The sequence below is a fragment of the Ambystoma mexicanum genome, chromosome 1q, assembly GCF_040938575.1.
Source record: "Ambystoma mexicanum isolate Mex_15411 chromosome 1q, UKY_AmexF1_1, whole genome shotgun sequence".
Lineage (NCBI taxonomy): Eukaryota > Metazoa > Chordata > Amphibia > Caudata > Ambystomatidae > Ambystoma > Ambystoma mexicanum.
Window position 1 is genome coordinate 403,040,103 of NC_090922.1, and position 16,996 is coordinate 403,057,098.

Sequence of the window (16,996 nt, forward strand, 5' to 3'; positions counted from 1 at the left end):
AAGCATACTCAAACTGCTACCACTAATAAGATTCTTTCAAAACAAGCCAGCAATAGACGGTTTATGACCCAGCATCTACGTTATTGTTTGGAAGGGTCCATAAAAATATACCAACAGCAAATTGTACCAGCCGGCCTATATGAGCCTCTAACATCTTTCTTAAGGAACCCCTACTATTGACTGAATAAACTTGAAGGGAAACACTGCCACCCTCCTTTGGGTGTCCCACAATGCACGTCAATTCAGTGCATTACAATGGAGCTCAGTTTGCCATCTTTAGGGCCCCTTTTAGATCTACGTAGAGGGTTGATTTGTCTCAGAAGCTATATTGAAGGCAATGATTTGCTGAATAGTAGGATTGGCACTGTGCTGAGATCTAATAGCTACCCCATACTAAGGCAGCTTGTGCGTCTGTGTATCTCAGTATATGATAAGATCAATTGGTACCCAGAGTGGACAAAAGGCTATGACCTGTTGGAGAAGGAATTTAGATTTGAAATACATAGTGGGACCAGTGTCAGAATGTGGCCTACCTGGAAAATACAAAACCCTACGCTGAATTTGCTACATAGTATTTCCCTCTACGTCAGCCTCAGAGATATTTATGGATATCCCCATGTCCATAACTACATAGATTTGTCATGCTAATAAGGTTTAACGTGTTACCATCGCTAGACATAGTGCGAGGCAGGGTATACCGAGAGACAAAATTATATTGAGGTTGTGTAAAGTGCCTAAGGCCGTGGAAAGTATAAGACATCTGATTTTGATTTGTTCCTTCCTTAATCCTTCACACAGGAGATATTTAGTCACATTCTTGCCCAGCTTAAAGAGGATAACCGCGGGCCAGGTCTGGGTTCAAAGCTCTGCAGGTTGCTCCACCCCCATGTCCATCTCACTCATGCACTTTTCAAGATCTATTTTGGATTCTCTTCCTGAAGTAGGAATGCACTCGATTGAATATACAGGGCCTCATTACGAGATTGGAGGCAGCCTCCGTTCTGGGCTCCATTACCGGGTTCCTGAAATGGGGACTTACCGGGTTACTCCAACATAGGCGTACTCGGTATTTCCTCCTTGCAGTAACCTATCCCCATTCCCATTTGAGCCCCCATAGGGCTCAATGGAATGGGGAGGGAGGTAATAACGGGCATATTACATCTGGCCCGTTATTGCCTCCCTCTTCCCCTTGCGGGACCCGGAAAGCCTGGTTTTACCAGATAGGAAGCTCGTAATCAGCGTTCCCGGAATGAAGGGGGCCGGTCCCGTACGAACACCATCCAAATGGTAATCTAACAGGCAGCAGGGAGTCCAGGAAGTGGGTATTCCCCGCCGGTCTGACTGGATCACGGGAACGAGATCACAGACTTCATTACTTTTGAACACTGAGAAGTCTACATTTCACAGAAGCCAGCAGCACTTCACCTTTGGATGCAGAGATCGAGACAGATGTGGTGGCATAGCCTCCCTCCTATCCCTTAGGTGAATCCCAGTGCTTCACAAATGAATGCTACAGAAACTCCCACATTATAGAACTCATGGGAGCTGAATTCACATTCAGATTCCACACCGCTCCGTTGCTCCTTTCAAACTTTGGGGGGCACACAATAATGGATGGTTGCTGCACCAATGCTTCTTAATGGGCAAACTCACATGTTGTGGTTTCAGCCTTGAACCCCAGACATCCTATTCACAGAGAGGGTCAGAGCAGATCTTTGCTCTATGTATTCCAATGTAAGAAAAAACAAGGATATAGACCTTCCAACTTGCCCTGGGTACAGAAAGCATGTTGACACTGAAGAAAGGCAGGGGAAACAATCATCAATTTCTTGAGCAATGGTTACCTATTATTTGTTGAATTAGTATAAGACAACTATTTTTGTACATAAACATATTATTAACTATTCCTAATATCCCTAATATTCAGAGTTAAAGACATATAGATTGCTAGAACATTATTAGAACATTCAAAAAGAGGTCAGGGTGCCCCTCTCCAAGAAAGAACACGGCATGATAACCTGTTCCGTGGGAATGTACCCACTCAGAGTCTGCAGTCACATGTTTTAGCTCACTGTGTCTTTCACAAATGAGGTATATCCATTTACATATCAGTCTTTGTCCACCCACTTGAGCAGTCCAGCACCGTAGTACTAGCCAATCCTGCTTTGCACAGGAGTACCAACAGCAACCCCAGACACGTGTTTTGGCCTAGTCGGGCCTCATCAGTGTGGTGGAAATGTGCTTCTCTGAGCACAGTGAGCAAGGGCTCCACGTCTGGATAACCCTATAATCTGGGACAGGTGAACGAGTAAACAGGTTCTCCTCAGACCCATTTTTCAACTTGCATGCTAACTCAAAGGACAAAATACAAGACACAATGTTTTCTCCAACCATACACGCAGAGACTAATAGGTGTCCTTTTTTGGGTGCAGGTACTGGAATCAGAGTATGCGCATTATGTGTCCATGGTGTGTTAGGAACAATGATGTTCCAAACTTAGAACTCCACCTTCGTAAGTTCCAGTTGTTTTTCTGCATCTTGATCCTTCTCTGCCAGCTCAGATTCCACACTTGTGTCATTAAGGGCACGTTGTTCCCTGTCTGGGGATTAGATGGTTGATTCTCAGCTAACTCAGATTTCTGTCTAAATCCCTCATTCATAGATTTACTTTGTCTTTGGTAGTGGAGATGTAAGTGTAGAGTGAAGAGGAGGGATAGGTGACCCCATTCTCTTCTTCCTCGCCTTTTTTTCACAAAAAGGGCGAGCACAGGTGTCTTTCCATGGCAGAAGAGCAACTGCACTTCAGGGATGAATGGATCAATGCCCTTATGATGTTCTACCGTTGACTTGAAAAATGGTGCCAGGTAAGATCTTGCATAGGTTTGTTGGCAGACATTTCATGGCCGGTTTTGGTGTTTTTGGTGAATACAAAATATCTCTCTCACTTTGTTATGCACTGGATGCACTTGTGAAAATAAAAGTTCTTTTTCTTTTGGACCGCCTGCGGGTATAGCCTCGGATATGTCACAATGCATTCATTTTGTGTTCTGTCTCTCATCATTTTTGCCAGATCCAATCAAGTTTGTGGCGTGGCCATCCCTGTTCATGTCAGTTAAGTGATTATCAAACTATTCATTAAATAATGTATCTATTTGCAGAGTTAAATCGTTTTATAATAGAGTGATACATTCCATGGCTGTGCAGATAGCCTTGTGTATTTATTTATTTATTTCAGTTTTTGTAGGGTGCTACATACCCGAAGGCCTCAGAGTGCTGCATGAAAGAAAATGGAACGGCTATGGGTCAGAAAGGAATCTATTCTGGTAGATTAAAGATAAATGTCTTAACCTGTTTCCTAAAAACAGATAGTGAGTGAGATGTTTTAATGTTGATGGGTTACACGTTCCATTCATTTGGAGCGTTAACCTCAAAGCTGCAATCACTGAAACATTTCAGATGAGATCTCGGTTGATTAAGCAACAGGGTATCATAGGAGCGTAGGGTTCTACCTACGGGTTTCCTCATTAATCTGTTGGTGAGATTAGGAGGAGCAATGCCATTTTGGCATTTATAGACAAGGGAAACGACTTTATGTTTGATTCTTTGCTTCACTGGAAGCCCATAGAGTTTCCTCCTGGAAACAGTAACATGATCACGTCTGATCAAGCCAAACAGTGCTCTGACTGCCCCATCTTCAGATTTCCGGGAGGCATCGTATCAAAGTCTGCAGTATTTTTGAGTTGTCAACATGTTATTTTTCGTAGCTGCAAGGTCTGTGAGAATAATTATCTGACATTTCTTTGGAAGCAGAAGAATAGTCCAACTGGCAAGGATGGCTTCAGTATTCCCATGGTAATAGTTTCCAGAGTACTTTGAATGAGGTGGTGGTCTGATCAGATAAAAGTGGAGATGGATTTATTTGTGATGGAGACATTCTACAGGAAAAGGACATCATGCGTATGACCGTCGACAGACACTACAATATGGCTCATTTATCAGGCAGACAATCATAGTTAAGTGCAATTCGAATATTGCAGCACAAGTGCATTCTGGGTATCATCATTTTCTTCTGCTTGGATTATATTTCTGAAAAGTCTTAAAAAGGCATGCTACATTATTGACTGGACATGTTGCTTTGCAAAAAAAAACATATATTCTAGACATGAGAGGCATATAGTTTATTTTACCCAAATCTGTAGTGCCACCTTGCTGCAAAAGAAAACATTTACTGTGTTGTTATATTTACATGATATTGGATAATAAATTAAGTCGATTATAACATTAGTCATTTGATTTTGATTTGCCGTTACTCCAATTTTTTTCTAAATAACAACATGCTGGTTTGTAATCAATATATCTTTCTGTAATGTATTGGCGAGTGGGAAAAATCATGTATTTGGGTGAGATCTCTACAAATTGATTTATATTGGTGTTTTGTAGAGGTCTGCATGCAGAGGAAAATGCTTCAAAGCATGAGAGTGTGGTGTGGGAAGCAGGCATAAGGGTGCTGAAGGTGGATTAAGAAGAGGGAAGACAAGAGAGTGTGCACACAATTAAGATGTCAAAAATACCAAGAGGCTGCGGAATGCACTCCTGAAGTCCGAGGAAGAGAAGAAGTGCTTATTTATTTAAAGTGCAAGTGCTGAGATGTGGCTTTCAAAAGTAGTGCTTGTTTGGTCACACTAAGGTCACGTGGCCATCAATTTAGTAGGTGAACAGCTCATCTGGGCTCTGGATGGGCAATATGGCATTAGGCTAGATCTTCAGAGCTGGATGGTATGAGAATTGCTGGAAGATGGACCTGGCAGTGTGTTCAACTGGCGTCTTGTGTAGGGGTTAGGCCTCAGATTGCAGTTCATTGTGGCTGTTATTAGTTTGCAAAGAGACTCACTGATCCCGGTGAGATGAGAAGGGCAGAGCAAGTCTCCAGGGCAGAACAGGCTTTGAGCTCCTTGTATAATGGGACACTATAGTGCTCAGTCCATGGCCAAGACCATGGTGGTGATGAGGTAGACCTTTGAAGGGACAAGGTGGCCTCATTGTTAAAGAAATGGGTGCAGACAATTCTTCCTCAAGGTACACCCTCTTTAACAGGAACGTCTAAGGGACTTTTCTGCAGTAGTAGCAGTGATCCGTTAGAAGGCACCGGTTTGTGGTAAAGGTGATCCATTGTATTTCTAAGCAGTATGCTCACCACTCAATTCCACATGATGAGACAGAAAGCATTTGTATGAGCGGATGAACATGTCAATGCAGCCTCTTTCATGCTTCCAACAGAGCTACATGGGCATTTAAAGTCACAGAACCGGTGGAGGCAGTGAAAAGAACTGCCAGGATTAAGACCTTCTTCTTAGAGTTCTTAATGTAAGTAGTGTTTTGGCTTAGCACCGGCAAGTCTCCCTAAATCCTACATGATACAGGGAGGTGTGGGTGCCTTACACGGGGTGATCACCAGATGCCCTATCTACCCAAATCTAATTTGCATCTAGCATCCTAGTCAAGAGCTAAACTGAAGTTAAGGTACTGAGTGACACATTATAAACAGATTGCAGTTCACAATTCCTGTCTGCCCCCAGTTACTTTGAGAGCATCTTATTGACATGAACCTCCTATAATTAGCACCACTATTGTCTACCATGTGCCTTCTTCCTTTTGACATAATTCCCAAATTAGTACGCAGTCTCTTTGTCCCAGAATTGTTTTTACATAGGAGTAGGATAACCATTGAAGAAAAACAGGGACTAAACACACATGGCTGTGAACACTAATTAGTGAGGCTCATTGAAAGCACCACATTCATTAATTTGTCTTTTTGTTCAAAACATTTTATTCAAAGTTAAGCATGGACAGCCCCCCCAATAAAATCATCAACACAGCAGAGTAAACATCACACTTTTGTACAGAGGAGCATCCATACATATGAACTGTCATTTGCACATACACTTTTATGATTTATGTAAAGTGTATTAACTCCAAAATTGATTCTTTCCATTCCATCTCCTTGCCCCCAAGGCAGGAGGGTGAAAAAACAGAGGAGGGTGAGGAGGAACACAAAATACAACCGCAGCTCAAGTAATTTGTTCAATACCAAACTGAGTACAGCAAGTCAGTCATATAAGGCATGCCTCAAAGCCATAGTTCTGCTGCTACCAAACTTCAATCGTCGTGTTGAACTCAAGCAACACTGCACGTTCCTCTGATATTACGACTAATTCCATCATTCAAGCAATCCCTGTTTCCAGTGATGCCTCCCAGCTGTACTTTAGGTTATACCATGAAAAACGCCTAACACCCCTCTTTCAAGAAACCTATTTATTTTACTTGTCAGTACTTTACAGTTTTTCAAATGATGAAACTGAGAATCCCCCTCCAGTGGTGGCATGTGCACAGTATGCATTGGTGCTCCACTTGTCCATTAGACATGTTCTTTTTCCACCCTCTACTAGACATGTAGCTGCTTACTAGACCTTGATGAGCTTACTTTCTTTTTTGGCTGGAACTCTGATTACCATAAAGGGTAGCCGGTAGGATCTGTGATCAACAACTGCTCAATTACGCAGACATCACTTCCTGGGATTCAGAAGAATCCCAGGCTTGACCTCTTCGAACTATTGGAAGTCCACTTACACCTTCCGGCTACTTATATGTCATCCTCAGTTGCTGAAATAGTTGCACAACAACCTAGCATCGGTTTTTTTCATCTGTAGTTGTTCATTGCTTCCTAAGGCATTTGGGTCACCCGTCTGTGTGGGGCTCTTCTCCTGCAAACCCTGCACATACTTTTTTAATCTGTAGCAGGTGCTGCCTCTGGAAACATTGAAAGCTTCTGTTCTTCATAACCAGAAGAATGTCCCATTGTCTGTGTCCTGTTGCTTAACAACAAGCACAAGTTAAATGCAGAGCTTTCTTTTGGGGTTCATCCCATTGAATAATGAGCCTGCATTTTGAACCCTTACTTCTAACAGTAGTTTTTGGACTCAAACACTGATCTGTTAAACATTTGAATAACATCAATGCCATAAACTCTGTACCTGAAAGGTTGCTTGCCTTTAACATGATACATTTTCATCTTGAAGACTATTTTATGTAAATAGCATATGATCAGAAATATTGTGTGGCTATTCACAGATTTTTATATTATTTTGCCCACCTGCTTCTGTCCTATGGGTGAATATTTGTCTCCTCTGCCACATTTACCTCTCTGGGAGTCAGATACCTAAGGATGAGCCCTGAAACCTAGGTCTGGGCTGTTCTTTATTTGCCTTATGCATGGAGTTTAGGAAAACGCCTCCCAACTGCTTAGAATTCACCAAGAAAACAATGCTTCCAATAAATGCCAGTCAGAACACTTCACCAGTAGCAGTCTCACCCTTCCACCTGAAGGTCCAAGGAGAATCCTTATCCTCATTCCTGCCAACTAATCCATGGAATTTCATGACCAGACATCTCTACTCAGAGGAGAGCTACCTGCTCTTTCAAAAATCTCTAAAAACCTGGTTGTTCATAAGGTCACCACAGATATATTAGCATGGGCATGACAAAATTCCAAAGGCCAGACTAATTGGTTCCTTACTTTATATTAGCAATTAGAGACCTCAAATACTGCTGGGAGCACAAATCTCACAAACAGGTATGCACCTGAGACCTCTCTCAATCAGATCAGTCATTCCACCACCAGATAGAGTGCATCCAGAACATCCCATTACGCAGAGACCAAACCTGTGACTGGAAGGACCACGGCATAAGTCATCCAACAAACAATTCATCCATCACAGCGATTGCAGTACTTGTGGCCCTTTTAAGGTACATCTTATGTATATATATTTTTTTTGCTTAAAGCACAGACCTAGCTTGAGAGCAGCAGAGTGCTGTACAGAGTGTGGGTAGCCAGCATTTGGGCTGGCATCTTTTATCAGAGGAGCAGTACTGTGAGGTCTGTGAATCGGTATGTGCGTCCATTGGAATTAGTCCTTGGTCAATTGTTATTGAAAGGTACATGTTTTGAGAGATTTGTGAAATTGGAGAATTGTACAGGCATTATGATCCGACACTGGGATCAAGTTCCAGAGGGTGGGTGTATGACAAGAGGAGGATTGGGTGCTGGCCCTCTCTTTGCAGACAAGTTGTGATTCAAGCCGGTTGGTCAATTTTCTGCAAAAGGAGAATGTGCTACACGATATGTGGAGCTTAGCTGCCAGGTACACTGGTGTGCTACTTGTGAAGTTTTTGTAGATAATACCTGCAGTTTTGAAAAATATCTTAGCCTAGCGATGAAGCCAGTGAAGTCTGAGTAGGATGGGGGTGATTCAGTCAAATTTCCATGCTCCTGTAATAAAACATGCAGCAGAATGGGGACTGCTTTTAGGGGCGCCAAGTGAGCAGCTGGGAGCCCCATCAGAAGAGCATTTCACCCATCGATGTGCAAGACCACATGTGCCTGCACTCCCATCTGGAAGCCCTGTGACAGGACAAAGGGTTTGATTTTTCAAAGGGTAGAGATTTAGAGCCGGGCTATTTGGGCCTTCTTGGCTATGTGTTTCTGGAAAGACAGACTGCTGTCAATGGTGAAACCTAAGGATTTTGCAGAGTGCGAGAGATGTGGATCTAATCCTTCTAGGTGCATATCATTGAGCTATTGTTGGACAAATTGTTTTTTAGAGGGCGGAGCAATGAGGATGAATTCAGTCTTTGGTGGGTTTAGTTTGAGGTAGGCTGTCAACATCCAGGACTGACTGATGGCTAGATACTTGCAGAGACAAATGATGTCCTGCACGCTATTTCCTCTCATGTACAGCTGAGTATTGTCCGCTTGTTGTTGGATGGCTATATTGGAATCTTTGAGGAGAGTGCCAAAGGATTCATGTGAAGGTTGAGAGGGATTGGTGAGAGGATGGAGTCTTGGAATCAGTTAGAATGCAACAAGTTCATCTGGACAGCCTGGTGTCTGCTTGAGAGTTGGGGGTAAACCAATTCAGGACAGTGCCAGAGAATCTCATCCCATCAGCAAGGAGGGAGCGAAGGATGTGGTGGTCAATAGTGTTGGATGCAGACGAGACGTCAAGGAGGACAAGGATGCATGAGTCGACCTTCTCCATGATTTGGAGGGCATTATCCACCTACCGTATTCAGCATAGTTTCGATATTCACAATTTGAATTGGCATATGAATTCCAAATAAGCACATTATATCATCATTTCAGCGACCCATATTGATGAACACAACATGATATTAGTATTCATTGCACATGTACCCCATATTGACAAATGCTTAGCACCATAAATTGATACATACATATTGTACAGTTATAATACACAGAAGTTGCACTGAAAAAGGAAGGTAGAAAGGAATCACGTTTAGATTAAAAAATTCGGTAAATTGCATGCACAAAGTCATTACGATGTTCCTTGGAATACTGCAAAGGTATTTAGAAAAACTACGAGCTGACCTACTCTCACTATATGAGTGTTACAAGGATTCTGTAAAAAATAGTCACAACAACATATAATTGGTAAGTGTTTGGTAAGTGCTAAGTAAGAAACACGCCGGAAGGAATTAGCATCATGACTGTCTTCTACCAACATAAAGCTCTCAGTTGTCCACGGAGTCTATGAATGCAGCTGCATTATCAGTGTTGCAACTCGTACATCACTGTGTGTTAAAACATATATATATTTCAGGCATGTGTTCTCCTCGCGTCTATATTCTCATATTAAGAAATGCAGGAAGTCAATTTTACCCGAATAGAGAAACTGAGTGGTAGAGCCTGGTCAAGTGACCAGCAGGCAACTAACTGCTGTTTGACTGGAGCTGGCCTACAGTCGTTAAGTAGAGGCTTGAAGGGCATTAAAACGTGTGGTGGGCAGAGCAAATGAGGAGTAGGGCCAGAGACCAGCAGACCACTCAACAGTCCAACAATCAATCATCTTAAAATGGAAAAAGGAACAACAAAAAACAATAATTTCAACTTACACCAACTAATACCAATACAAGAAGTCTTCCAGCCTAACAGAAGACCAGTAGCCGGTTTGGTATAGCCTTTGAACTTCAAACCTGACTCCTCAGAAGTCTTCTAAACTACCTCTGCCTCCCCACAACTAAGCAATTCAGCTTTCAATCAATGATCACTTTTACAGCACTTAAATGGGCCTACACATACATTGCAGCATTGAGTAGCCTGCGAGTCACGTCACCAGGCCTTGCCACTCATGTGCTCTGCCCTCCACCAGTTTTCCTGCCTACCAAGCCTCTACTGCCTGCTGGCGCTACCACTACACTCTAACAACCAAGGACCCACTTAAGAGATCACTGCAACACAATTAGAAGTAGAGGTTTCCTGCATCCTCCTCCTGCGGTTCACAGTGCTGGAAGTGTAATAGAGCTAAAAGAGATAAGATCTTTGACTGTAGAGCACAACCCATGTAGCATATCAGCACCCATGCCTGCGACACTTCCATTATGCACCCATCAGAAGCTCAGGGCTTGCACATGCATATATCTCCCTGTACACCCACTGATGCACCCTTCCTTCACATTTTTATTCCAGAAACATGCACCAAGAGGCAGCCAACATGGCAGAAGTGTGCTATATAAATCGACTTTAGATTAACTTGCACCTTCTTCAAGAAATACACCCGATCCAGAATCCTGCAGTCATGCTCAGAAAATTGACACTTCCAACTTGTCTATACTGCCTGGCCACCAAAGGTCTGAATTATGGAATGCACTTCCCATGGATCTAAGACTGGAAACTGTAATGCTCTCCCCCGAAAAGTGCATGAAACAACCATAAATCATCAATGCAATTATAGAGCAAGTACTTTGAACCATAAACAGACAGACGCAATCATTCACAACCACGCACTCTTAGAAGGTAAATCAGCTCTTTACGGCTATTTATTCAAAGCTTACAAGTACATAGAAATAACTCATAAAACTAATATGGACATAGATCACAGAAGAAGTAAAGAAGTCCAAAAGAAATACATCACTGTGAGCATATCAGAATTCCTCATCTCATCCAGAAGCGGCTGGAAGAACCCGGGAACAGCCAGGCCGAGAGTACCACAGCTCACAGGAAGGCCAGACATAAGCGTCCTTCTCTGGCTGAAGTCTCACCTGACCCCCTCCGGGTTTCCGCATATATACACACTCCACAATGGGGAGTTGATTCTCGAACATTCTGGAAATTGCACCTGCGCAGTTGAGGAAAAGCCGTCGGTTGCCAGCTGGGTCAATCGAGAGCTCCCCTCAAGGAACTCAGGGCCTCCTGCTCTAAAAACACGCTCCACGGAGAACAGTAGCAAGCCATAACAACGTTAGCTTTCCCAGCAGAAATGGCCTTGACCGCATACCAGGTTTGGAAAAGCATGTTTGTCTCAGCACTGTGAATCTAACACTTCAGCAAAATGTGTGCAGCCTTTCACTGCAGTGTGAAGTAAATATCCAACATGGCTCCGAGCACTCCCAGAATGCATTGCGCGCCCGCGCCATTTTGAATCAAGCATAAATCAAGCATAACAATTCCACCCTTTGGATATTTATCTTCTGTAGCCAGGTGGCACTGGAACCGGTCTCTGAAACCTACGAAAGATTAAAACTAAATTGGGAATACATTGAATGCAACAACAACAAGCAATTATAATAGAGAATATAATAAAAATGCAAGCAAAAATATGACGTAGTGTACCCCCAATATCAGGTATCCATGAAAATATCAAATCCCACCAGTTTCTGTTACGATCTTGAGACACTTGAGAAATGAGATCCCTCAAACCTCGAATATGACTTTCAATGGATCGTGAGTGGTCACTTAAATTGAAACAACACATACCTTCAAAGGCATTACACCCTAAATTATGTTTCAGCAATAGATAATCAACAGTAGCTCTGTTCTGCAAAGTTGTTTTTCTAATAACTTGACTATCAAGGAGTAATTCTTCTAAAGCCTGCGAAGTATGATTAAGACTTTTAACTACTAAACACGCTAATTTCATCAAAGATTTATAACCTCCAGCAGCTAAACCCCAAACACCTACTAATGAAAGGGTTAATGCTAGAACCTCAGCTTCTGATAGCAAATGTACATGTGAATCACAGTCAGGAGATAGCCCTACAGATTCAAAGGTTGACCTTTTACCTCGAGTTATCGCTGAGTGTAAAGGAAACATCATTAGTCCTAATCGAGTCAAAGCACATGGACCTCCAGAAATGTTAGCTGGAATATAAGTATATGTAATGTTACCACATGAAAAGAGCCATCCTGTTGGAAGTTTCACATGATTCAAATGACTAGCAATTATCACTGTATGATTGCAAGACATAGTGTTATTTACACTGGTGCATTTGTGTGACATTCGTGAACATAGTCTCCTCTCAAACGTAGTATGATTGTACTAATTGGTCAACTCTATTTGTCTGCATTTACCAATTTCTTGTGCCTTGCACGTCATAATATAACACACATCGCCTTGGGTTATGTTGTACGTAATCACACGTGTCAAATTTCTCCATTTCTTTTCGGTCTCTTGGCAGAACCGACAATATTCATAAACTAAAAAAGATTGTCTAATGTCTGAGTCTTGAACTAAAGAATCATTATGTGTGATGCCGAAGATATGCTTTAAAACTGGAACAGGCTTCGGCATCGCTACTAAACACGTTGTCAATAAAGCTTCAGCATTGGGCACATCAGTAAGACAAAAGTGTGCTATATTCAGTACTTGCTGTGCCAGATATATCCACATATTCTCTTCTTGGGTAATCATAGGAGAGTGTTTTCGCCTCCCTACGATCGCGTCTGGCACGACTGGCATCAAGGTTGTTTTCATTTGCTCTTGATGTGTTTGTCGCATTTCACGGATCCATTTCTTCGGTCTGGCGGGCTTGTCGGCACTAGCATAGGGCTGATTGGGGACAACATTATTCATCACTATCAGTATCCCCTTGATCACTGGCACAGATGTGACATTTGTCACTGGTAACAGAAGATCGTCTCATTCACCCAAATGGAGTCCATTAAGTGCCACAGTTACACCAACCAGACCCAGGATCTACAAAGCAAACCCAGAAAAGAGATATCAGTGTTGCACATCACTCTCTTAGGTAACATTTGTCTGCGGGTACATATTGCCATTTCTTTCTACCAGGCTCCATTACTAAAACCACTTGATCTTTGCCTGATGCAATGACATCTGCTGGCACTGGTGGGCCACTTGGCTTTTCCACCCACACCTTTGCACCCGGTACCATACTGTCTGAAGAGCCAAAACCGCAATCCCCACGGTTAGTTAAGACTGTAGGAGGCTCCCCTTTCTTAATCATGGACAATTTAATGGGAATGACTATCAATTGAGCCACTCGATCACCCTTGTGGATTGATAACAACTGATCCCCACTATTCATTAGAATGGCCCTCATTACGACCCTGGCGGAGAGGGGTTTACGCCAGCGTAATGCATGGCGTACCTCTCCGCCAGATTACGGCTTTCCGTAGCGCCATGGTGATTTTTACGCCCGGATTTTCCGGGCGGAAAAATCCATGGCGCTACGGGACCTCTTGTTAATTACGCCACCGTAATCTACGGTGGCGTAATTAACGCCTTCCCCACTCCCATTATACCCTATGGGGCAAAAATGGGAATGGGGAAGGGTAAATGGGGATTGGGGACTAACCGCCCCGCCAAGGTCGGAATGGGGCGGTGAGTCCGCCAACCCCCATGGCGGAGTTGGCAGCTCTGCGCCATGGACCATGGTGCAAATTGCACCATGGTCCTCCGCCAGGGTCGTAATGAGGCCCAATGACTTTAATCTCCCCTTGGTAATCAGCATCAATTACCGCTCCCAACACTTGAACTCCCTTCAATGCTAGGCCAGATCTAGGGGCAATCCATCCCATATGCTCTGGTGGAATCTGTACTCCAATCCCTGTTTGAATGACAACTATTCCTCTGGGATCTAGTCTGATTTCTTCTTTGGAATGCAAGTCTACCCCTGCTGACTCTGGAGTTGCTCGATAGGGAGCTAACGTACCTGGCGTAATTTCCCAGTATAACAATGTTTCTCTGACTGAATTGGGTTGACCCTGTAAATTAGGAGTCATTAATCGCATCAAAGGAGTTTCATGTTCATACACAGGCCTATCGTTTAACACTTGCACCGCATCAAACACACGATCACGCCAGCCTGCCAAACTGCCGTCTCCAGATTTGCCAACTGTTCTTTCAGTAAGCCATTCATTTGTTCAATTAGCCCTGCTGCAGCTGAAAGGTAGGGGATGTGGTAAATCCACTCAATGCTCTTTTCCTGACAAAATCCTTGGATCAATTTGCCTTTGAAATGTGACCCATTGTCTCTTTGAATCTGCAAAGGCACTCCATAATGTAATATGATCTGATCTAACAACCTGATAGTGTTGAATTGGGTTGCACGTTTGCACGGCAAAACCATCAAATATCCCCAGTATGTATCTACAATAGTGCATGCATACTGACAACCTCTGCTGTTTGGCATAGGACCGATATAATCAATCTGCCAAATCTGACCTGGTAATTTTCCTCTTCTCAATGTGCCTCTAACAATCTGAGGTATAGGTCTATGCAATTGGTGTTGGCACACGGGACACTGTAAAATAATTGTTTTCACTAGTTCTAATGGAAGACTGATGCCTCGAGCTTGTGCCCACCTGATAGTAGCCTTTTCTCCAAGGTGCCCACTTTTCTGATGGGCTCATTTGGCCAAACCCTCCATATCGTCTTCCCGAGCCTCTGCATCCATTGTCGCAATCTTGGTGTGTTCGTCTGCAACAGAATTAAACCAACATTCTAATGAATCTGTGGCACAATGTGCATCCACATGATATACAGTTACTTCACTTTGTAACAACATCTCTGCAATATCTTGCCACAGTTCCTTTCCCCACAACGCTTTTGAATGAATCTTCCATCCATTTTTTTGCCAAGTCGGCAACCACACTGCCAATCCATTTTGTTTTGGGATTGTACGACACTGCTTTCCAGTACCGCTCAGTTCCCACGTATCGAGCTGAACCATCCGTGAACCAAGCAAGCTCTGTTTGCTCCACGGTCAAATCACTGTAAGGGACTCCCCATTTCACGGGAGACTCAGGTTTTTCAGGCACCTCCGGTGGTATGTAATCTGAGGGCGGTATGTTGGCTACTTGCTCATGTAGTTTTGCCACTCCACCCTTTCCTGAGTTGGCTCTGTCTTGAATATACCATTTCCACTTAATTTTGCTGGCTTCTTGAGCATGTCCTATACGATGCGTTTTAGGAGAGCTCAGTACCCACTGCATGATTGGTATTTCAGGTTGCATAAATACATCATGACCCAACGTCATATGCTCGGTATCAACAAGAGCCCAATAATATGCCAGCAATTGCTTTTCAAACGGAGTATATGAGTTACCGGCATCGGGCAACTTACGACTCCAAAACCCTAATGGCACACTTTCCTGTCTTGTTTCTGGCACACACTCCAGTTAGCATAATTGTCTTGCACAGACACATTTAATTCCACTTCGCCTTCGTTCAACGGCCATAAATCAAGCACCTGCTGTACAGTGTCTTTCGCCATTTCATAGGCTCTCTGCTGCTCTTCCCCCCACTGAAACTCATATTTCTTTCGTGTCACTTTGTAGAGGGGGGCCAATATCTGCCCTAAATGCGGAATGTGCTGTCTCCAAAAGCCAAACAGTCCTATAAACTGCTGAGCTTGCTTCTTGCTCGTTGGAGTGGTGAATTCAAGTATTTTCTATTGAGCTTTTGGCACCATTTCTCGATGCCCATGATGCCACTGAATCCCTAAGAATATCACTGTTTCAGCTGGACCTTGAATTTTACTCGGATTAATCTCCCACCCTTCCTTTTTCAATCCTTCTATAAGGACATCTAGCTGACTTTGCACGCTGTGCTCATCCTTGCCCTGGATCAAAATATCATCAATGTAATGAGAGATTTGTATGTCAGGTTTACACAGTATCTTGTCTAAGTGCTCTGCCACCAGTCGGTGACAGATAGTCGGACTGTGCATGTACCCCATGGGTAGTCTCGTGAAAGTGTACTGACGTCCACCCCACGAAAATGCAAACCGTTCTTGACACTCATCATCAATTGACACAGAGAAAAATGCTTTAGCTAAATCGATCACTGCATACCAAGTCCCCTCAAACTTTTGGACATTTTCAATCAAAGTAATAGCATCTGGCACTGCGGGCACTAAGGGAGGAGTGTGTTTATTTAACTCCCTGTAATCCACCGTAATCCTCCACGACCCATCTCCTTTTTTAATAGGCCAGAGTGGATTGTTCCGTGAGGTGGTAATAGGGCGTAATACACCCGCCTCCACGTACTCTTTGATGGTGTCTGAAATCTCCTTGTGCCCCCCAGGAATGCGGTATTGTTTCATGGCTACTCGCTTGGTTGCAACTGGCACTTGCACTGGGGGCATCTTCAATTTGCCTACAGTAATGGGTGTACAAATTAATGCACTCACCCCAAACTGGTACGTTTTACCACCAAGTCCCAAGGTTAGCCCTTCCAAAATGTCAAAGCCAATTATATACTCAGGTATCGGGACAATCAACACTTGGTATTTCTGCCTCTTTAAAATGCCTATTTTCATCTCCACTCGCGTTTGCACTGCGGGGGTCTCCTTTCCCCCTAAACCTGTAATCGTAAACTGTTTGCCTTTAAATCGTGTCGGATTACCATGAATCAAAGAGACCTCCGCCCCAGTGTCTATCAATGCTCGCACCCCTTGTGTGTTTCCTGGCCCCCAAAAAATCTTAACATCAACATGAGGCCGCCTATCCACTTTTATGTGGGCAGACGCTGCCGGAGCTTGGCCGAAGCCCTAGTCAAACTTTGAATGAGTGTGACTCATCTCCGCCTCTAGCATTGCACTCACCACTTTTCTCAAATCAGCATATGTCGGCTGGTACGGGGAAGGTGTCCCCATAGACCCTTCGTCTTGTTCTTCT